The sequence below is a fragment of the Balaenoptera acutorostrata genome, chromosome 7 (assembly GCF_949987535.1).
Source record: "Balaenoptera acutorostrata chromosome 7, mBalAcu1.1, whole genome shotgun sequence".
NCBI classification, from domain to species: domain Eukaryota; kingdom Metazoa; phylum Chordata; class Mammalia; order Artiodactyla; family Balaenopteridae; genus Balaenoptera; species Balaenoptera acutorostrata.
In genome coordinates, this window is record NC_080070.1 from 38932353 (window position 1) to 38956714 (window position 24362).

The window sequence follows — 24362 nt, forward strand, 5'->3', positions numbered from 1 at the left end:
CCTTAACTACCTAAAAGACTTTAGATGGGGGCCTAGCTCAGAGAGAGAGCTATCACCAGAGACAACTTCTTTTTTTTTTTTTAAGCACTAAGTTTTAGGGTGATTTTAACTTTTTAACTTTTTTATTTATTTAATTTTATTTAATTTTATTTTTTTAAACATCCTTATTGGAGTATAATTGCTTTACAATATTGTGTTAGTTTCTGCTGTATAACAAAGTGAGTCAGCTATACATATACATACATCCCCATATCCCCTCCCTCATCTGTCTCCCTCCCACTCTCCCTATCCCACCCCTCTAGGTGGTCACAAAGCACTGAGCTGATCTCCCTGTGCTATGTGGCTGCTTCCCACTAGCTATCTGTTTTACATTTGGTAGTGTATATATGTCAATGCCACTCTCTCACTTCGTCCCAGCTTACCCTTCCCCCTCCCTGTGTCCTCAAGTCCATTCTCTATGTCTGCATCTTTATTCCTGTCCTGCCCCTAGGTTCTTCAGAACCTTTTTTTTTTTTTTTTAGATTCCATATATATGTGTTAGCATACGGTATTTGTTTTTCTCTTTCTGACTTACTTCACTCTGTATGACAGACTCTAGGTCCATCCACCTCACTAAAAATAACTCAATTTCATTTCTTTTTATGGCTGAGTAATATTCCATTTGTATATATGTGTCACATCTTCTTTATCCATTCATCTGTCGATGGACACTTAGGTTGCTTCCATGTCCTGGCTATTGTAAATAGTGCTGCAATGAACATTGTGGTACATGTCTCTTTTTGAATTATGGTTTCAGAGACAACTTTTTAACTGAATGACCTACCTGTATGGCAGGGCAAACATCTAATCATCAGACATCAGCTCTTCTTATTGTCCTGTGAATCACCTTCCTCCTCTTTGAAGCCCCAGGGCCCTATCCCATTCCTTAGCTCAGGATGGCATATAAGCCTCTACTGCTTGACTTGCTTTTGGGGTCTCATATTTTTATGGACTCCCATATGTACAAAATTGAATTGGTTTTCTCCTGTTAATCTGTCTTATGCCAACTTGATTATTAGACCAGCTAAAAAACCCTAGAAGGGTAGAAGGAAAAGTGTCTCTCCCCTACAGTATCTATATACTGAAGGGGAGCAGAACATGCCATCCTAACATATGCCGCTTTGGCATATTAATTATTTTGAGCTGAAAGCACTTGAGAAGCAACAGATGCAGGAAGGGATCTCTCTCTCTCTCTCTTTTTTTTTTTTGGCTGTGCTGCTTGGCATCCGGGATCTTAATTCCCTGATCAAGGATCAAAACTGTGTCCCCTGCAATGGAAACACAGACCACCACTGGACCACCAGGGAAGTCCCAGGAAGGGATCTCTGATCTCCCTCTTTCTACTTAAAAGTGGATCATAAAATTTCCCACAAGAGAGGTGCCCTCTCTGTACCAGGAAGAGAAGAACATTCTTATCACTGGAGACTGGGAACCTACACCAAAATGGATCTATACAAACAAATCTACTAAAATAAAACAAACCTATTAAAATAACTTCCATTAGTTTCCCTCATATATTTTCAAGTCACTGTTCCACAATTTACTGCCCCTACCCCAAACCCCTTTGTCTTGTCACATCTGCACAATTTCTCATTCTTTGTTTAAAAAGGTACTTAAGTTTTGGAACCTAATGGTTTCTTCCAGTCTTCATTTTCCTTTTGAAGATTTCCTGTGTACATGAAACAGTATGAAATAAAATTTGTATGTTTTTCTCCAGTTGATCTCTTTTGTCAGTTTAATTCTTAGGCCCAGCCACAGAGCCTACAAAGGTAAAAGGAAGTTTTCCTATAATACCACGTTTTGTTATCCATTCATCTGTTGATGTACACTTGGGTTATTTCTACTTTTTGGCTGTTGTGAATAATGCTGTGTAAAGCAAAGATGTTGCCCACCATCCGGTTCTATAAGGATAAAAGGTTCAAGTCATTAGCCACTGCAGTAGCTGACTGACAGTGCACCCTGAAAGAAATTCAGGATGAAAAACAGGATAAGGCAGTCTGTACTTTGGAAAAACAGACCCCTTAGATTGTTAGAGATATCTCCGGAAAAACTTTTAATGAACCCAGATTATTGAATCTTCCCATACATAGAAAAGCACTAAAATCATTAACTGAGATATCTGATTCTTGTGACTAGCAATAACCTTTTACCGAGATGTATGCTTGACTGCAAGCACTCCCTAGCCAAAATCATATATATATGGTTCTCCTCCTACCTCGTAGGAGCATAACCTCAGAGCTGAGAGGCTATTTCCCAGGCTATAGTCCTCAGAAAGGTCCCTGAATAAAACAGAAACCCACAACTCTGGCACTGTGCCTTTTTCTTTGTCGACAATTTTTATGAACATTGGTGTGCAAGTATCTGTTTGAACTGCTTTCCATTCTTTTGGGTATATTCCTGGAAGTGGAATGGTTGGATCATATGTTTAACTTTATGAGGAATCACTATACTCTTTTCTACAGTGGCTCACCATTCCCTTCGGCAAAGCACAAGGGGTCCAATTTTTGTCAGCCTCCTCACCAGCACTTGTTATTTTCTGTTTTCAGCCTCCTCACCAACACTTGTTATTTTCTCCCTTTTGATAATAGACTTCTAATGGGTGTGAAATGGTATCACATTGTGGTTTTGATTTGTATTTCCCTAATAACTAGGGACGCCGAACATCTTTTCATGTGCCTATTGGCCATTTTAATATTTTCTTTCTCCATTTTTTGAATTCCAACTAATCATCTTTTTTTTTTAAAACATCTTTATTGGAGTATAATTGCTTTACAATGGTGTGTTAGTTTCTGCTGTATAACAAAGTGAATCAGCTATACATATACATATATCCCTGTATCTCATCCATCTTGCGCTCTCTCTCCCACCCTCTCTATCCCACCTCTCTAGGTGGTCACAAAGCACTGAGCTGACCTCCCTGTGCTATGCAGCTGCTTCCCACTAGCTATCTATTTTACATTTGGTAGTACATATTAGTCCATGCCACTCTCTCACTTCGTCCAAGCTTACCTTTCTCCCTTCCCGTGACCTCAAATCCATTCTCTACATTTGCATCATTATTCATGTCCTGCTCCTAAGTTCTTCATAACCTTCTTCTTTTTTTTTTCTTAGACTCCATATATATGTGTTACCATACGGTATTTGTTTTTCTCTTTCTGACTTACTTCACTCTGTATGACAGACTCTAGGTCCATACACCTCACTACAAATAACTCAATTTCATTTCTTTTTATGGCTGAGTAATATTCCATTTGTATATATGTGTCACATCTTCTTTATCCATTCATCTGTCGATGGACACCTAGGTTGCTTCCATGTCCTGGCTATTGTAAATAGAGCTGCAATGAACATTGGGGTGCATGTGTCTTTTTGAATTATGGTTTTCTCAGGGTATATGCCCAGTAGTGGGATTGCTGGTTTGTATGGTAGCTGTTATTTTAGTTTTTTAAGGAACCTCCATACTGTTCTCCAAAGTGGCTGTATCAATTTACATTCCCACCAGCAGTGCAAGAGGGTTCCCTTTTCTCCACACCCTCTCCAGCATTTATTGTTTCTAGACTTTTTGATGATGGCCATTCTGACCTGTGTGAGGTGACACCTCATTGTAGTTTTGATTTGCATTTCTCTAATGATTAGTGATGTTGAGCATTCTTCCATGTGTTTATTGGCTATTTGTGTATCTTCTTTGGAGAAATGTCTATTTAGGTCTTCTGCCCATTTTTGGATTGGGTTGTTTGTTTTTTTGATATTGAGCTGCATGAGCTGCTTGTAAATTTTAGAGATTAGTCCTTTGTCAGTTGCTTCATTTGCAAATGTTTTCTCCCATTCTGAGGGTTGTCTTTTCATCTTTTTTAAAGGTTTCCCTTGCTGTGCAAAAGCTTTTAAGTTTCATTAGGTCCCATTTGTTTATTTGTGTTTTTATTTCCATTTCTCTAGGAGCTGGGTCAAAAAGGATCTGCTGTGATTTCTGTCATAGAGTGTACTGCCTATGTTTTCCTCTAAGAGTTTTATAGTGTCTGGCCTTACATTTAGGTCTTTAATCCACTTTGAGTTTATTTTTGTGTATGGTATAAGGGAGTGTTCTAATTTCATTCTTTTACACGTAGCTGTTCATTTTTCCCAGCACCACTTATTGAAGAGGCTGTCTTTTCTCCATTCTGTATTCTTGCCTCCTTTATCAAAAATAAGGTGACCATATGTGCGTGGGTTTATCTCTGGGCTTTCTATCCTGTTCCATTGATCTATGTTTCTGTTTTTGTGCCATTACCATACTGTCTTGATTACTGTAGCTTTGTAGTATAGTCTGAACTCCGGGAGCCGGATTCCTCCAGCTCTGTTTTTCTTTCTCAAGATTGCTTTGGCTATTCAGGGTCTTTTGTGATTCCATACAAATTGTGAAATTTTTTGTTCTAGGTCTGTGAAAAATGCCATTGGTAGTTTAATAGGGATTGCATTGAATCTGTTTAGGGATTTAATAGGTAGATTAATAGGGATTGCATTGAATTGCATTGCATTGCTATGGGTAGTATAGACATTTTCACATGTTGAGTCTTCCAATCCAAGAACATGGTATATCTCTCCATCTGTTTGTATCATCTTTAATTTCTTTCATCAGTGTCTTATAGTTTTCTGCATACAGGTCTTTTGTCTCCTTAGGTAGGTTTATTCCTAGGTATTTTATTCTTTTTGTTGCAATGGTAAATGGGAGTGTTTCCTTAATTTCCCGTTCAGATTTTTCATCATTGGTGTATACGAATGCAAGAGAGGTCTGTGCATTAATTTTGTATCCTGCTACTTTATCAAATTCATTGATTAGCTTTAGTAGTTTTCTGGTAGCATCTTTAGGATTCCCTACGTATAGTATCATGTCATCTGCAAACAGTGACAGTTTTACTTCTTCTTTTACAATTTGGATTCCTTTTATTTCTTTTTCTTCTCTGATTGCTGTGGCTAAAACTTCCAAAACTATGTTGAATAATAGTGGTGAGAGTGGGCAATCTTGTCTTGTGCCTGATTTTAGTGGAAATGGTTTCAGTTTTTCACCATTGAGAATGATGTTGGCTGTGGGTTTATCATATGTGGCCTTTATTATGTTGAGGTAAGTTCCCTCTATGCCTACTTTCTGGAGGGTGTTTATCATAAATAGGTGTGGAATTTTGTCAAAAGCTTTTTCTGCATCTATTGAGATGATCTATAGTTTTTATCCTTCAATTTGTTAATATGGTGTATCACATTGATTGAATTGCATATACTAAAGAATCCTTGCATCCACTTGATCATGGTGTATGATCCTTTTAATGTGCTGTTGGATTCTGTTTGCTAGTATTTTGTTGAGGATTTTTACATCTATGTTCATCAGTGATATTGGCCTGTAGTTTTCTTTCTTTGTGACATCTTTGTCTGGTTTTGGTATCAGGGTGATGGTGGCCTTGTAGAATGAGTTTGGGAGTGATCCTCCCTCTGCTATATTTTGGAAGAGTTTGAGAAGGATAGGTGTTAGCTCTTCTCTAAATGTTTGATAGAATTCGCCTGTGGAGCCATCTAGTCCTGGGCTTTTGTTTTTTGGAAGATTTTTAATCACAGTCTCAATTTCAGTGCTTGTGATTGGTCTGTTTATATTTTCTATTTCTTCCTGGTTCAGTCTCAGAAGGTTGTGCTTTTCTAAGAATTTGTCCATTTCGTCCAGGTTGTCCATTTTATTGGCATATAGTTGCTTGTAGTAATCCCTCATGATTCTCTGTATTTCTGCAGTGTTAGTTGTTACTTCTTTTTCATTTCTAATTCTATTGATTTGAGTCTTCACCCTTTTATTCTTGATGAGTCTGGCTAATGGTTTATCAATTTTGTTTCTCTTCTCAAAGAACCAGCTTATAGTTTTATTGATCTTTGCTATTGTTTCCTTCATTTCTTCTTCATTTATTTCTGATCTGATCTTTATGGTTTCTTTCCTTCTGCTAATTTTGGAGTTGTTTTGTTTTTGTTTTTCTAATTGCTTTAGGTGTAAGGTTAGGTTGTTTATTTAAGATTTTTCTTGTTTCTTGAGGAAGGCTTGTATTGCTATAAACTTCCCTCTTAGAAGTGCTTTTGCTGCATCCCATAGGTTTTGGGTCATCGTGTGTTCATTGTCATTTGTTTCTACGTATTTTTTTGATTTCCTCTTTGATTTCTTCAGTGATCTCTTGGTTATTTAGTAGTGTATTGTTTAGCCTCCATGTGTTTGTATTTTTTACAGATTTTTTCCTGTAATTGATATCTAGTCTCATAGCGTTGTGGTTGGAAAAAATACTTTATATGATTTCAGCTTTCTTAGATTTACCAAGGCTTGATTTGTGACCCAAGGTATGATCTATCCTGGAGAATGTTCTATGAGCACTTGAGAAGAAAGTATATTCTGTTGTTTTTGGATGGAATAACCTATAAATATCAATTGAGTCCACCTTGTTTAATGTGTCATTTAAAGCTTGTGTTTCCTTATTTATTTTCATTTCAGATGATCTGTCCATTGGTGAAAGTGGGGTGTTAAAGTCCCTTACTATGATTGTTATACTGTCGATTTCCTCTTTTATAACTGTTAGCAGTTGCCTAATGTACTGAGGTGCTCCTATGTTGGGTGCATATATATTTCTAATTGTTATATCTTCTTATTGGATTGATCCCTTGATCATTATGTAGTGTCCTTTCTTGTCTCTTGTAACATTCTCTATTTAAAGTCTATTTTATCTGATATGAGTATTGCTATTCCAGATTTCATTTAATTCCATTTGCATGGAATATCTTTTTCCATCCCCTCACTTTCAGTCTCCATGTGTCCCTAAGTCTGAAATGGGTCTCTTGTAGACAGCATGTAGATTGTTCTTGTTTTTGTATCCATTCAGCAAACCTGTGTCTTTTGGTTGGAGCATTTAATCCATTCACATTTAAGGTAAATATAGATATGTATGTTCCTATTACCATTTTCTTAATTGTTTTGGGTTTGTTATTGTAGGTCTTTTCCTGCTCTTGTGTTTCCTGCCTAGAGAAGTTCCTTTAGCATTTGTTGTAAAGCTGGTTTGGTGGTGCTGACTTCTCTTAGCTTTTGCTTGTCTGTAAAGGTTTTAATTTCTCCATTGAATCTGAATGAGATCCTTGCTGGGTAGAGTAATCTTGGTTGTAGGTTTTTCCCTTTCATCACTTTAAATATGTCCTGCCACTCCCTTCTGGCTTGCAGAGTTTCTGCTGAAAGATCAGCTGTTAACCTTATGGGGATTCCCTTGTGTGTTATTTGTTGTTTTTCCCTTGCTGCTTTTAATATTTTTCTGTTGTATTTAATTTTTGATAGTTTGATTAATAAGTTTCTTGGCGTGTTTCTCTTTGGATTAATCCTGTATGGGACTCTCTGTGCTTCCTGGACTTGGTTAACTATTTCCTTTCCCATATTAGGGAAGTTTTCAACTATAATCTCTTCAAATATTTTCTCAGTCCCTTTCTTTTTCTCTTCTTCTTCTGGGACCCCTGTAATTCGAATGTTGGTGCATTTAATGTTGTCCCAGAGGTCTCTGAGACCATCCTCAATTCTTTTCATTCTTTTTTTCTTTATTCTACTCTGCAGTAGTTATTTCCATTATTTTATCTTCCAGGTTACTTCTCCGTTCTTCTGCCTCAGTTATTCTGCTATTGATTCCTTCTAGAGAATTTTTAAGTTCATTTATTGTGTTGTTCATCATTGTTTGTTGCTCTTTAGTTCTTCTAGGTCCTTCTTGAACGTTTCTTATATTTTCTCCATTCTATTTCCAAGATTTTGGATCATCTTTACTATCATTATTCTGAATTTTTTGTCAGGTAGATTGCCTATTTCCTCTTCATCTGTTTTGTCTGGTGGGTTTTTACCTTGCTCCTTCATCTGCTGTGTGTTTCTCTGTCTTCTCATTTTGCTTAACTTACTGTGTTAGGGGTCTCCTTTTTGCAGGCTGCAGGTTTGTAGTTCCCATTGTTTTTGGTGTCTGTCCCCAGTGGCTAAGGTTGGTTCAGTGGATTGTGTAGCCTTCCTGGTGGAGGGGACTGGTGCCTGTGTTCTGGGGGATGAGGCTGGATCTTGTCTTTCTGGTGGGCAGGACCGCATCCAGTGGTGTGTTTTGTGCTGTCTGTCACCTTATTATTATTTTAGGCAGCCTCTCTGCTAGTGGGTCAGGCTGTGTTCCTGTCTTGCTAGGTGTTTGGCATGGGGTGTCCAGCACTGTAGCTTGCTGGTTGTTGAGTGGAGCTGGGTCTTAGTGTTGAGATGGAGATCTCTGGGAGAGCTTTAGCCATTTGATATTACATGGAGCTGGGAGTACTCTGGTGGACCAATGTCCTGAACTTGGCTCTCCCACCTCAGAGCCACAGGCCTGACACCCGGCCCAAGCATCAAGACCCTGTTGGCCACACAGCTCAGAAGTAAAGGGAGAAAAAGAGAGAGAAAGAAAGAAAAAAATTAAATTAAATAAAGTTATTAAAATAAAATACAAACAATAATTATTAAAAATAAATTTTAAAAAAGAAAGAAAGAAGAGAGCAACCAAAGTGAAAAAAAAATCCACCAATGATAACAAGCGTTAAAATCCATACTAAAAAAAAAGAACCCCCCCCCAAAAAAAAGGACAGCGAGGACCCTAGGACAAATGGTTAAAGCAAAGCTATAGAGACAAAATCAGACAAAGAAGCATACACATACACACTCACAAAAAGAGAAAAAGGAAAAATATATATATATCATTGTTCCCAAAGTCCACTGCCTCAATTTTGGGATGATTCGTCATCTGTTCAGGTATTCCACCATTGCAGGGTACATCAAGTTGATTGTGGAGATTTTTCCGCTGCTCCTGAGGCTGCTGGGCGAGATTTCCCTTTCTCTTCTTTGTTCGCACAGCTCCTGGGGTTCAGCTTTGGATTTGGACCCGCCTCTGTGTGTAGGTCGCCTGAGGGCATGTGTTCTTCGCTCAGACAGGACGGGGTTAAAGGAGCAGCTGCTTCGGGGGCTCTGGCTCACTCTGGCTGGGGGAGGGAGCGGTACGGAGGAGGCGGGGCGAGCCTGCGGCGGCAGAGGCCAGCATGACGTTGCACCAGCCTGAGGCGCGCCGCGCGTTCTCCTGGGGAAGTTGTCCCCGGATCACGGGAGCCTGGCAGTGGCGAGCTGCAGAGGCTCCTGGGAGGGGCGGTGTGGATAGTGACCTGTGCTCACACACAGGCTTCTTGGTGGCGGCAGCAGAAGCCTTAGCGTCTCCTGCCCGTCTCTGGGGTCCACGCTGATAGCCGCGGCTTCTGCCCATCCCTGGAGCTCATTTAGGTGGCGCTCTGAATCCCCTCTCCTCGCGCACCAGGAAACAAAGAGGCAAGAAAAAGTCTCTTGCCTCTTCGGCAGCTCCAGACTTTTTCCCGGTCTCCCTCCCAGCTAGCTGTGGCGCACTAGCCCCCTTCAGGCTGTGTTCACGCCACCAACCCCAGTCCTCTCCCTGCGATCCGACAGAAGCCGGAGCCTCAGCTCCCAGACCCCGCCCGCCCCAGCCGGTGAGCAGACAAGCGTCTTGGGCTGGTGAGTGCTGCTCGGCGCCGAGCCTCTGTGCGGGAACCTCTCCGCTTTGCCCTCCGCACCCCTGTGGCTGCGCTCTCCTCGGTGGCTCTGAAGCTTCCCCCCTCTGCCACCCGCAGTCTCTGCCCGCGAAGGGGCTTCCTAGTGTGTGGAAACCTTTCCTCCTTCACAGCTCCCTCCCACTGGTGCAGGTCCCGTCCCTATTCTTTTGTCTCTGTTATTTCTTTTTTCTTTTGCCCTACCCGGGTACGTGGGGAGTTTCTTGCCTTTTGGGAAGTCGGAGGTCTTCTGCCAGTGTTCAGTAGGAGTTGTTCCACATGTAGATGTATTTCTGATGTATTTGTGGGGAGAAAGGTGATCTCCATGTCTCACTCCTCTGCCATCTTGAAGGTCTCCCAACCAATCATCTTTTAACGCAAGATCAGGGAAAGCTTCAGCTTGTCATTGATCATCTGGACATATAAAATAAGTTATATAACACTACTTTATAAAAATATAATTTTTGGCAGATCATTGAGAAGGTATATGAATAGAATTTATTACTTTCTTTTATCTTTCTCTTTTTTCCAGTTCCCATCTTACCTTGTGTATAATGAGTAACCAGTTTTATTTGAAGAATGTGACAAAAAAGAATCTAAGAAAATAATTTTATGATTTTTCTGGATTATTCAATTTCTTATAGATTTTCACATGTTTTTTAAAAAAATTATAAAATATTTCAAGCATTGTAAATTTTCATTTAACCCAAGACTTTGTCAGTTTTTCTCCTTCATGTCCTGTTAGGAAACCCCATCAGGAAGAATTGTGAAAGATTTTGAAATGGGCACGATTACTGGGTGTCCTTTCAATGGACTCTCTGACATTGCCTGGCTCTCCCTTCAGGTTATCTGATTCTCTTGGGGCCTGTGCTTTGAACTGTCCTTGATTTAGCTATTTTGTAACTCAGAACATTATAGAAAACCGACTGATAGTAAAATGCAAATAATTCTTGTTCGTAGACATGTAAATAAATTTTGTCATAGAAACACAACTGATTTCCTCTCTGTAGAAAAGATGATTATAGCATTATAATTTAGTGCCTATAGGATCTATTTTTTTTGCATCTATTAGCAAATTTACTTCAGGATTCCTGATTGCCTTACATATGTCTGTTCTGATTCTTTTTTGAGCAGGTTGCCATATCTTACTGGTTCCCTTGAGGCAGGAGATAGTTGGGCCTCAGGCTGAGCTGCTGGGGTTTGTCCCCTGTGGACAGATACTCCAAAATAGCAGGAGCGAGAGAGAAGCTGCACCCTGCGCAGATAAAAGATAGAGACCACATGTTTCTCATTCTCAAGGTCAAGGAGATCTTCCTGGCTATACATGCACAGTGAGGCTCCTTGGAGGTCAAAAAGGGAGTGATGTCAACCTATTCACAGGCCTCTTCCCTAGAATCCTTCTTGGCTAAGAGATTCACGCACACACACAGGGGGACCCTGAGATAAACCAAATATGAACTCAGAACCAGGCAAAGCAAGATGATTGGCCAAAGGAAACCTGGAAGAAATGCCCCATATAAGTGATTCAAACTACCACGAGGGCGCAACTCTCTCTCTGAGTCCACACGTTTGTCTATCCACATGTACTCTTTTTCCTCCTAATAAACACTTTACTTATTTTACTACTTTTCGTCTCTTTGTAGAAATTTATTTCTACAAAACTGACAGGCCGGGGCCTTGTCACTGGCCACTGGTCTAGTGGCTAGGATTTAGCGCTCTCACTGCCATGGCCTGACTTGAATATCTGGCCAGGGATCTGAAATCCTGCTTCAAGCCACTTCAGGCAGAGGCCACCCGAGATTACCCTCATTAATTAATAAGTTAAATAAAATCTTTAACATATGTTCACTTAGTATTTTACCATTTTGAAAATCATCCTTTAACAACCTTCTTATTATCAATAGTGATTATGTACTTAGTTCTCTTGTCACTTTAAGTAAATTTTTAATGTAAGCAACACTTTACCTTTGAACAAGTTCAGTCTTTTCCACTTATAAAATAGTCAACATTTATAAAGTCGATATTGCCTATTTACCTGTTAATAAGATAAATGCTTATTAATTTTAAGAAGCTTTATTTAATGTCCTCTCATCTTCTCTCCCTCCCTGTCCCGCCAAAACATTCTAATTGTCTGTTGCTTATCCAATCTAGGAGTCATTTCCCTTTTTGACCTTGTCTACAAGGTCACTCAGCTAGCACATTAAGGAAATGTTGTAAAACAGTTTATCTGTATAGCTGGAGTTAAATATTATGTTTATTCTTTTCTTATAGTTTCTGTATAAATTAGAGAGATTCAAACTGGGTGAGACTACAATTAGTGCTGGCCCTGCCTTAATTAATATTTTATCAATGACTGTTATGTCCATTGCCGGGTTGATTTAAATTAATTCTTATTGAACACATGCTGTTTTTTAGGCACTTTTACTGTATCATCTAATTTATGAAATATTATATTTATCTTGTGTGTGTTCAAGGGCCAAATTAAGATCTGTAACTGAAAATTACAGGGAAAATAATTTCACTGAATATAAAAGAGCAACTTTTTAGTAGTTAGAGCTCTCTGCAAACAGAACAATATAGTTCATGAGGCAGAAGATAGCAGAGTGGCTAAGAACATAAAGTTTGATGTCAGGCAGACCTGTGTTTGTGTGTTCCAGGTCCCTCAGACACTAATTTCATGACCTTAGGAAAGCTTCTTTTTAGTTCCCTAATCTGTAAAATTAAAAAATATAATAGTACCTACTTCATAGTGGGTCTCTTTTTCCCCCTTTCTTTCCAAGCAGTTAACAATGCCCTCACACCTTTCCTCCTATAGAGTATGCCTTTACCAAGTCTCTGTCCACTCTGTTGAAGTGGATATTCTGGTAGAATGGAAGGCAATTTGGTACTAGGATTGAGAGTCAACTTACTAAGGTTTTTTATTAATACTTCAGAGATAGGTCGAGAGGCAGCTGGAACTTCCTGGGAATCTTCATCGACGGACATTGGAGGAGACTCCAGGGTCCAGTTTGGGTTAAGCTTTGATGAGTCTACTGGGAGTCTAGTCACAGCTAGAAGCTCCTCCTAGATCTTTGGGTTCCAAAGATCTTTGAGTAGGAGAAATCTTTACAGACTTCTAATAGCCTCCTTCACATCCTCAGGAGTCTAGGAGTTCTCAGTTTATTTAAGATTCTAGTTAATTTTAGTTATTTATGCTCAACGATAATCTCTGTGCTTCATATCTGGTTTACTTTGAATTTTTAATCTAATCTTAGTCTTGTACAGTAAAATACAAATAGTAACTCTTGTTTATTTGGGACTGATTATTCAAGTCATTATTTCCCTTCCTTTTTAATCTTGCTCAATTTCAAAAATTATCTCCCTCACAGAAATCAAATAGGTCACTAAAAAGAGATAAACTTAGACCACACAGTTTTATTTTATATTACATGATGGAAAGTATTAGAATATTTTAAACATAATTTTCAATTAACTATGTGTTTAATCAGTAATTCATTACTTTGTCCTGTGTTAGCACAGTAGTGTTTAGGATATGCTTATATAGTTGAAAGAAATAGTAAAGTTTAATTAAGTAACAAGTTATTTTGAAAGAACTGAGTTGTTGAATTGAATTCAGCCTTTTCTTCTTCTAAATTGTTTTCTAAGTTTGGTGGAAGAGTAGATTATTGAGATTCTGAAATGCTTATATTGGTCTTTCTATTAAAAAACCCTAGTTTTCACCACTAATTATTAATTTACAAGTTAAAATTAATGCTAAGGATAAAAGAATAAACTCAACGTTGATTGCTAAGACTTTTTTTTTAGGGTTCTGATATTAATCTCCTCTCTGGTCTTGGACAACTCACTGAATATCTGTGCAAAAAGATGCTTTTGGGGGGTATTTTCCCATCCTTTTTTTCCTGGGAATTGCTCTTGACATTCATGGGGTGGATCTCTGACAATCAGATTTCCTCTACAAGGGCCTGACCAACTGGTATAGCTGATTGCAAGACAGGCAAGCTCTCAGTTGTAAACAACACAAAATGATTCTGGCATATTTAAAAAGAAGAAATAATTATTTCAAGAATTTAAGAATACTCACAGAATGCCTGAGAAGACCTGAAGAGCTGGGCTGGGGAAGAAATGAGAAACAACTAAAGGAGACCATAACATAGGACAAAGTCACGCTGCACAAAGAACCTGGGTAGAATGTGACTGCTGTCATTGCCCTGTAGTCATCACTATATCACCAGATACTGGAAGCTGCTACTGTCACTACTGCCACAGAGAACTAGATTCTAAGGTTATTGGTGCCACAGTTATTGAAAAAAAATTCCAAATTGTTTGTATCACTTGCTCCAGATTCAAAGTTCCAGACAAGAGGATCTGCCTTTGACCGAGTGAGTTCAATTCAAGGGAAAGTTGTAGAAAACTCCATTTCTGCCCCAAGTTCAAGTCACATTATACAACTCAGTTTTACTGTGGTTATTTATCAGTTGGCATAGGAATCAGAAGGGAGAACGATGTGATGAATTGGTACCATAAAGTCCAAAATAATTGAGGCAGTCAGTCGTTCTGGGCTGGTCTCTTGAATGATCGAGATGTAAACTAGGGGGCTGTGGAATAAATATCTTCTACCTATCATGTGGCTGGGAAGCACAGAAAATACATCTGTAGAAGCAGAGAACAAAGCAATTTATTGAGAGATGCAGAGTCAAGACAGAGAGAGAGTTCTGCTGGCTCCTGTTTTCAGCTGCATTATACTAGCCTTGGTTTCTACGAAATAGCACTCAATCTTATACTGTCTTTCATTTTTGCTTAGGCTAGCTCAAGTTGCTTTTATAATTTACCAAGAGTCCTAACCAATATACTCTCTGAATTTCATTATTCTTACCCATAAATGGCAATTTTAATACTTGTCCTATGTATCTCACTAGGAGAATAGCATGAGATAATAGAGACGGAAAGAATCATAAACTCTTAAGAGTCCCTTTGATACAATCCCCAATAAGTGGTTGTCCAGTCTTTTTCCTTGACAGGAAATCACTATTTCTGGAGGTACTCTTTTCAGAGTTCTCTGGTTGCTAGAAAATGGGTATATATATAAAATCAAAATTTTCTTCCCTGTAACTCCATCTCATTTATCCTAATTCTATCCTCTTGGGTCTTAAAGAGTAAATGCAGTTTCTCTTGTTCAGGACAGCCCGTGAAGTTTATGAAGATAGCTATCAAATTCTCACCTAAGCCTTTTCTTCTAAAGGCTGAATATTCTCATGTTGTTTAAGAATATGTCATGATTTCCCTGCATCAGAGTGCCTACAGTGACCAAGTACGTTTGGATATATGAGTTGGAGAGAGAAAAAATTTTGATTAAGGTCTGCATCATTGAAAAAGAAAAAAAAAAAACTTTGTTAATAAGGCAATTAGTCTGTGCATTCACATTTTTACAGTGATTTCAAATTCCCAACAGATACTTTCAAGATTAAGAAAATAAATAGGAATTCCAGGAATCATAAGTTAATATGTATTTTTTAATGTACTTATGTGTTTTTAGATAATGATGGGTGACCATAATAATAAGGAGTGTATCATTTTTTGATAATAGGGTTATTCTAAAAGTTTTAGAGGTTTTCTGTAAAAATAAAGACAACAGATGCATATTACAAGAGTATATATTTGAATAACATATAAAAATGATCTCTACCTGATAATAGAAAAAATTGAGATGAGAAAATTAACACCAATGATAAACACCAAATGAAGCTGACTAAAAATTGAAATTTATTTAAAAGTTATCATTCATAAAATAAAAAAATTAAAATACAGAAAACATAAATTGCCCTGATAATCTTGATCTTTGTTTTGTAACAAATATTCTAGATGTAGAAAATTTTATTTTGCATTGACACTTGTTGAATTGTTAAGAGTGTCTAAAAGCATCTTGAAGTTGAGTATTATTGCACATATAACGTCATATTAGCACCCTTATTTATTTTTATTTTGTCTGCTTGCCTTGCTTTTGGAAATTGATATTGCTTTCGATAATTGAGATATTAGATCAGTTTCTAATTTCATGCTGGAATATTTCATAACAATTCATATTTTTGCATTTCTTCTATTAAAGTATTTACAAAGATGACTTCTGGTTCTGGTGAAACTGAAATAGCCTCATTCCACCCAGGTCCTCCTTCTTATAATGAAAAAGCCTGGTCATAACTCAACGAACAAGCATAGAAGTCTCTGAAGTCTCAAAAGAAGGTGGACAATTTAGACACCTTGGGACTTGAGGACTGAGATGACAGTGGGTTCCCTGGGTTTCCTTGCTGCCTCCCTTAGATCCTAGACAAGGCCCTGCAGAAGCTTCCAACCTGGAAGCAGCAGCAGACATATACCAAAAAAGCTCAAAGAAAAGCCTGTTTAGCCAAAATTTTCGGTAATACCCGCCCTACTCCAGTCAAACGACAATGGAAAAACCACACCCCTCTCTCTCTGGAGGCTTTATGGAGGCCAAGCAGGAAGCTGATTTCCCACCACACTCACTGGAAGCAGGCAGCAGCTCTCTGCTTCTCACACAGGGTGGAGGTGACTGGTTGAGGGGCCAGCTGTTCTCAGTCTGGCAGAAGCAGGTCTCCCTCAATTCCCTGCCAGGACAGTGTCAGCAGGGTCCAGCGATGAGCTGAGCTTACATCCACTCTTGTCAGCAACCAGACTTAATGAGGCAGTAGGATGCGGGTTTGTCACAACTATGTCTCAGTTCACATGCCACCCCCAGTGCCAGCATCAACAAGACTGAACAAGAAGGTGTGACTCAAGTCTAGTCACATTCCAGTTTCTCCTCCAGCACCCCCATTCCCCCATGGAAGCTGTGCCTTAGCCCAACGGGTTCTGAGCCTCCACTCCCAGAGGTAGGGCTAGTTGGCCCTCTGTTTACGGCCCTCTCCTCCCCTGGTGTCACTGAGGATCAATGCGGAATTGAGAGCTGAGATTCCACTCAATTCTGCATCAGCACAATGGTGTCAATTAGGGTGTCTGCTTCCCAGCTCCCTGGTGGCACCCCCATTGAGAGATAGCTAGATGGTGTGTGAGTGAGTGCCTTACTTCTACGGTGAAGGCGTCAGACTCAAGCATGACATTAGGGCAGTGTGAACGAGTGCTCCACTTTTGCCTGGGTGATGTTGGTGGAGTCCAGTGAGGGGCTAAACATACAAAATCCCCTGGCTTCCTGCTATACTTCAACAGGGGGCACTGTCTGTTTAAAAAAGAAGATTAAGTGGGATTCAGAGTCCTATAATAGCCACAATATCCAAGATATAATTGAACATTACCCATCATACCAAAAACTAGGAAAATCACAACTTGAATGAGAAAAGAAAAGCAACAGATGTCAAACCCAAGATGAATTAGATGTTGGAATGATCTGACACAGATTTTAAGCAGCCATTATAAAAATGCTTCAGTTAACAACTATAAATTATCTTGATACAAATGAAAAAAATCTCAGCAAAGAAATAAATGTTATATAAGAAAAGAACCAAATGAAAATTATAGAACGAAAAAACTAAAAACAAAATAAAAAACTTGTTAGATGGGTTCAACTATAGACTGGAGATGACTATGGATTGAATTGGTGAATTTGAGGACAGATCAATAGAATTTATCCAACCTGAACAACAGAGAGAGAATCAACTGGGGCAAAAAAATGGACAGAGTCTCAGGAACATATGGGCAATAACAAAAGAGCTAACATTTGTGTCAGTGGAGTTCCAGAAGGAGAGGAGAAAGAATGTGAGATTAGAGAATATTTGAAGAAATAATAGCTAATAACTACCAAAATTTGGCAAAAGGCGTAACCCTACTAATTTAAGAGGTTGAACAAATCCTAAGTAGGAAAAAAAAAAAAAGAAAAAGAAAAGAAAAGAAATCCATGCCAAAATATCCCAATGCTTCTGAAAACTAGACAAATAAAAAAAGTCTGGAGAGCAGCCAGAAACAAGACACTACTTATAGAAGAACAACAATTTGAACGAGAGCAGATTTCTCATCTGGCAACAATGAGGCCAGAAGGAAGTGGAACCACATTTTTCAGATACTGAGAGATAAGAATTGTCAATTCTATATCTGGTGAAAATAATCCTTCAGGAATGAGGGGGAAATAAAGATATGCTCAGATGAAGGAAAACAGAATTTATCAATTATACATTTTAATCATGTGCAGTTTTAGCCATTGCTTCATCATTTTGTACTGATTATTCCTACTAAATCTACAGTTCAGTGTTTTTAGCTTTCAGAGTTACCAACAAGATATGGATCTTGTTTATCTTCCCTTTTAACAAATTTTTACTGTGTGCAGTTTTATTTTGAATTTTTTCTCCCATAAGTAGTTATTATGGATTTGTGGTTTGTAATTATTATCTGGCTAATTCATGAGAAAATATAAGCAATTCCTTCAGATATGTCAGAATTGTCAATCAAAAGCAAATTAAAATACAGCAAAATGTGAGGCAGGCCAGGGTCCTCCAGGTAACTGTTTCCTTCCTTCGTGGATCTAAGGATTTGGTTGTTGGTTATTTCTTTTGCAGTGAAGAAGCTTTTTAGTTTATTGTAGTCCTATTTGTCTATTTTTGATTTTGTTTCTTATACTTTAGGAGTGATTTCCAAAATATCATTACCAAGACCTATGTCAAAGAGCATTTATCCTATGTTTTCTTCTAGGAGTTTCACGGTTTCAGGTCTTACATTTAAGTCTTTAATCTGTTTCAAGTTAATCTTTGTGAATGGTGTAAGATAGTGGTCAAATTTTGTTCTTTTACATGTGACTATCCAATTTTCCCAGCACCATTTATTTAAGAGACTGTCTTTTCTCCATTGAGTATTCTTGGCCCCTTTGTCAAATACTAGTTGATCATGTATGCTTGGGTTTATTTCTGGGCTCTTGATTCTGTTCCATGGGTCTATTTGTCTGTTCCATATTGTTTTAATGACTATAATATAGCTTGGAATCAGGAAGTGTGATGTCTCCTGCTTTGGTGTTCTTTCTCAGGATTTCAAAATTTATAGTGTATAGGAACACTACTGATTTTTGCATGTTAATTTTGTGCCCTGCAGCTTTACTGAATTCGTTGACTAGTTTTAACAGTTTTTTGGTTGAATCTTCAGGATTTTCCATATAAAAAATCATGTCATCTGCAAATAGAGAAAATTTTACTTCTTCCTTTCCAATTCTGAAGCCTATTGTTTCTTTTTCTTCCTGACTTCACTAGCTAGGACTTCCAGTACTATGCTGTGAGTGGGCAAACTTGTCATTCCTGATCTGAGAGGAAAAGCTTCCAACCTTTCACCACTGAGTATGATGTTAGCTGTGGGCTTGTCATATATGGCCTTTATTATGTTGAAATATATTCCTTCTATGCCTAATCTGTTAAGATTATTTTTTATCATGAATAGATGTTGAAGTTTGTCAAATGCTTTTTCTGTTTTTATTGAGATGATCATGATTCTTTTCTTTCATTCTATTAATATGATGTATCATACTGATTGATTTGCATATGTTGAACCATCCCAGGGATGAATCCTACTGGTACAAATATCTTAAAGCAAATCCCAGATAGTATGTCATTTAACTTCAACACACTTCAGAATGTTTCCCCAAAGAAAATGGACATTTTCCAACATAAACACAATGCCATTATTACACTCAATAAGATATCCATATTTCTTTGGCATTGTCTAATACCAGTCCATACTCAAATGTCCATGCTGTCTAATACCAGTCCATACTCAAATGTCCATGCGTTTCTTAAAGTTTTTTAACTGTTGTGATGTTTGAATCACAACAGTTGAAGCTAAAAAGGTCACACCTTTCATTTTGCTGCTATATCTCTTTAATCCAGAGCTCTTCCTCAACTCTTCTCTCTCCTTTTTGCCCTATTATTAACTTGCTGCAGAAATAGTGTCAGTTTTTTTTATAGAGTGTGTCACATTCTAGATTTTACCTGTTACCTTCTTTGTGGTGTCATTTAACTTGTTCCTCTAATCCTCATGTTTCCTGTAAGCCTTTAAGTGGGAAGTCAGTTCTAAGGCTTGATTAGACTGTTTTGTTTTTGGTTTGCTTTGTTTTGTTTAAGCAAGAACACTTCATAGGTGTGCTGAGTGCTTCAGATGGCATTAGATCAGGAAGCACACAATGGAGTCCCTTTTGTAGTGATACTTAAGAGTATTAGGCTGAGGTAGTGACACCCTGATCTCCATTGTAAAGTACCTTATTGACCTTCCATTTAATGGTTTAATCCATTGATGATTGTTGCTTGAATCATTTATTTCACAAAGGATTGCTAAATGGCAATTTTCCAATTCTGGTATTTCTTTCTATATTATAAAAAACAACTTACCCTCAACAACGATTTGGCTTTCTGAAATACAGTTAAATCAGGAAAGGTAGTGTAAGTTCTAATTCTTTTCTTTCAAACGACAATTTTATTTTTATTTTTTAAATTAATTTATTTTTTATTTGTTTATTTTTGGCTGCGTTGGGTCTTCGTTGCTGCGTGCAGGCTTTCTCTAGTTGCGGCGAGCAGGGGCTACTCTTTGTTGTGGTGCGTGGGCTTCTCTTGTTGTGGAACATGAGCTCTAGGTGTGCAGGCTTCAGTAGTTGTGGCACACGGGCTCAGTAGTTGTGGCTCGCGGGCTCTGGAGTGCAGGCTTAGTAGTTGTGGTGCACGGGCTTAGTTGCTCCTCAGCATGTGGGATCTTCCCGGACCAGAGCTCGAACCTGTGTCCCTTGCATTAGCAGGTGGATTCTTAACCACTGTGCCACCAGGGAAGCCCCACAATTGACAATTTTAGAATAAGGGGTGTGTGCCCTAGTTACTTGCAGTAGTGTCCAGTGAATTGTTTTGTTTTTGTTGATTTTTGTCTCCCTCCTTTGGAGCATCATTAAGAATTCATGGATTTTTATATATTCAGTATGTTTCAAACAACTGTATTTATTACTTTTTTTTGATTGTCCCATCTTTGACCAAAGAGACCCTTCAATTTTGGTTTCTGTTACCTTTTGACACACTTATTTATTGTGAATGGATTCCTTGTTTTGTATCACAAGATATCCCACACTTGTCTTATATATATCCTGTCCCAGACCTGAAATGAGACATTCCTCTGAGTGGTCCTGGTTTCTTTTAGTTGGAAATTGTATTAAAAAATCCAAAATGCATGACTTAAATTATTTCATTTGTAGTAAAAAAGAAAGCTTATACATGTGAAGTTTTATTCCAAGGCAATAACTTTAGAACCTAGTATTTATTTAGGTAATAAACAAAACTGTAATTGCCTGTTTTATTTTTATTTTTATTTATTTATTTATTTTTTAAAAGGCAGATAGACTTTATTCTGTTACTGTTTTATTTTTTTTTAAATTTTATTTATTTATTTTTGGCTGTGTTGGGTCTTCGTTTCTGTGCGAGGGCTTTCTCTAGTTGTGGCAAGCGGGGGCCACTCTTCATCGCGGTGCGCAGGCCTCTCACTGTCGCGGTCTCTCCCGTTGCGTAGCACAGGCTCCAGACGCACAGTCTCAGTAGGTGTGGCTCACGGGCCTAGTTGCTCCGTGGCATGTGGGATCTTCCCGGTCCAGGGCTCGAACCCGTGTCCCCTGCATTGGCAGGCAGACTCTCAACCACTGCGCCACCAGGGAAGCCCTATTTTTATTTTAAGCTGACTTTTAAATTATTTATGTAAAAGTAGATGTACATCATTCATTATAAGTAGACCTAAAATTGGTTAATAACCATATACCAATGTTTCATTTTTCCAGATTGCACAATTTACATTCAAAATTTCCCAAAAACGTTTGAAATGAGGGATATAAATGAAATCTTAAATGTTTTTATATGTATTCAAAAAGAATATCAATTTAATCAGAGTTGCTATAGTAAAAGCCTTGAAAAAACTTTTAGAAATGTGATGGGTTTGACATGCGCTGTCAAGTTTGAGATTTAGCTTGAAATAAGTGAAGGGCTATAATTTCAGGTGTTAGCAAACTCTGATGTGGGAATGCATGATATTCAAATAAATGAAATGCAAAATGCTATCTGGCAGCAATTCTCAAAGTGAGGTCTGAGGACCCCTGGGGGTTTCTGAGACCCTTTTAGGGGATTTGCAAGGTCCTCCTTTTTTCAACCATGATTTGAATGAGGGCCAGTTTTCCTCATAATATCTTAGCTATAACAACATATCACAGAAGATCGAATGCAGAAGCAGAATGTGAGCTTCCAACACTCTCTCTTAAGCCAGAGTAAAGAGATTTGCAAAAAGTGTGAAAAAGGCCACTTTTCTCACTATTTTTTTAAAAAATGTAGTCATTATTCAAAAAAATGTTCTTTATAGTAAACATGAAATGGGTTTATTATTTAAAAATGAGTTAATAAACATACATTTAAATTTTTTGTTTTAATTTTTAATACAGTAAACATCGACATATATAACCCACACAAACATAAGCTCTTTAAAGTCCTCAATCATTTTAAGAATGTAAAGAGATCTTGAGACCAAGAATTTTGAAAACCTTTATTCTATGATATCTTGCACTATTTTCTTAGTAATTGTAAGTATGTATGAATACAAAATATAAATGTATATTTACATTTATATAAATATAAATATAAATGTATTCATAGAATTATAAACTTTATTTCAAGTTAACTTTGTTTAAATATCTCTTGAGCATTAGACATGATCTCTAACCACAATTTAATTTTGTACCTTAGGAATATATGATTCATTTTCTTCCTGATGACATAAATGCCAAACAGAAGGCTGCTCTCATCTAAGGAAACAACTCATTATGTTTCAACTCCACACATAAAGCCAAATATTCAGTTTATAATTTAACTGATGAATTTGAAGAATATGGGATGTTCTGAGGTTTTACCCCAGCTTCTTTTTCTTTAGAAGTCTATTTTTTTTTTTTAAAAGAGCAGTTTTAGGTTCACAGCAAAATTGCAGAGCCTCCCCAGCTATCAACATCCCAGCATCAAAGTGGTACATATGTTACAACTGTTGAACCCACACTGTCACTTCATTATCACCCAGAGTCTATAGCTTACGTCAAGTTTCACTCTTGGTGTTACCCATTCCATGGGGTTTGACAAACGTATGAGGGCATGCATCACCCTGACAGTATCATACAGAATATTTTCACTGCTCTAAATATTCTTTGTGCTCTGCCTATTCTTCCCTTCTTCCAGCATAACCCTTGTCAACCACAGCTCTTTTTACTGTCTCCATTGTTTTGCCTTTTCCAGAGTGTCAGATAGTTGGAGTCATATAATGTACTGTACCCTTTTCAGATTACCTCAGCTTCCTAAGTACATTTCATGAATCTTAGTGACAGAGTCTGGTCAGACTTAGCAACTCTTTTTGTATGTTTATTTACATTCCTTTATAATAAAAATCACACATACCTGTCTTTGTTGTTTTTCCACATACATTCCATTCCACACTGTCAGCTCCTGGTGGCCAGGAACTCCATCTATTTAATTTGGGACCACCTAATTAATTATTAATATTAATTATTAGTGCCAATAGATCCCAGTCCAATTTACAAATCGGTCCCCACTGCTATTCCATGAGCGTGGTCTTCTAAGCTAAGTGTTCTTGGAATTAAGTCCTTAAGCATTAGCAGAGAAGAGCTTACCTTACAGTAATTATTTCAGTGACAAATAAGAAAAACTACAAAACTGCTACACAACCCCTTTACAGGAGAGCAATTTTATTCTCCTCGGGAGACTAATAGTTCTAGTTATCAGGTCCGTTTAAGTCTCTGACTAGGTTTTTAAAACTTTAGAATTAGTTTTGAACCCAAAGTACCAGAGTGTCTGGTACTTAGATTTGTATTGAACGCTTTGCACAGAATACTTTGTCAGTATCCAGAAGGACGATAAAGACAGACATAATCAAGGATATAATTGGCGGAGGGTTAAAAAAAAAGTAGTTGTAGGTTTCACTTTCTTCGAAGGTTTTAATAACCCAGTTAAGAGTTTGTGTCATTTGAATGCAAAAGCTTAGGTATGAAATTCCAGTTTCTCCAAAGTAAACCACTTGTTCTGGGTTATTCCTTCTGGCTTGTTTAGAAGCGGCAACATCGAATAGTTTTCCCGTGCCCACTTTAGTAGAAAAAACGCCGAAAGGACGAGTGCAGAGGGGAGAGCCCCAATAAGGCAGCTTGCCACTGTAGCTGTGCACTCAAAACAACTGCTGGGGTCTCGGTCTCCTCATCTGTAAAACAAGGGGAGAGGATGAAGTCACAGTCTCACAGAATTTCAACTCTTTGTTGCCTTCTCTCAGCCGTTAGTACAGCGCTGAGCTCAGGGCAAGTGCTCAATAATCGCCTGCTGAGGGTTGTTTTTGATCCGTTTCAGATCCAGGTCGGGTTTTGGGCCTAACCCGCGCAGGCGTTCGGAAGTACCGCTTTACCGCTGGGGGCGGAGCTTCGCGGAGCTCCCGCGCTCCGAGGGCGGGGGCGGAGCTTGCAGCCGGCGGAGGGTGGAACCCAGGCGGGGACTTCCCTTGGGCTGAGCTGCGCAGCGGGTGCGGAGGGCGGGGTTTTGGGGGCAGGTAGGGGGCTGTGAGGTTGGCTGGGGTGGGCAGGCGGGGTGCCGCTGCCGACCCTTGGTGGCCCCCAGGGCTTGGGACCCTTACCCCGGAGTTAGCCCCAGAGGGGACGAGTGTTGCTGGGAGGCGGAGGGCTGCCTGGCCGCGAGTCCTGCGGT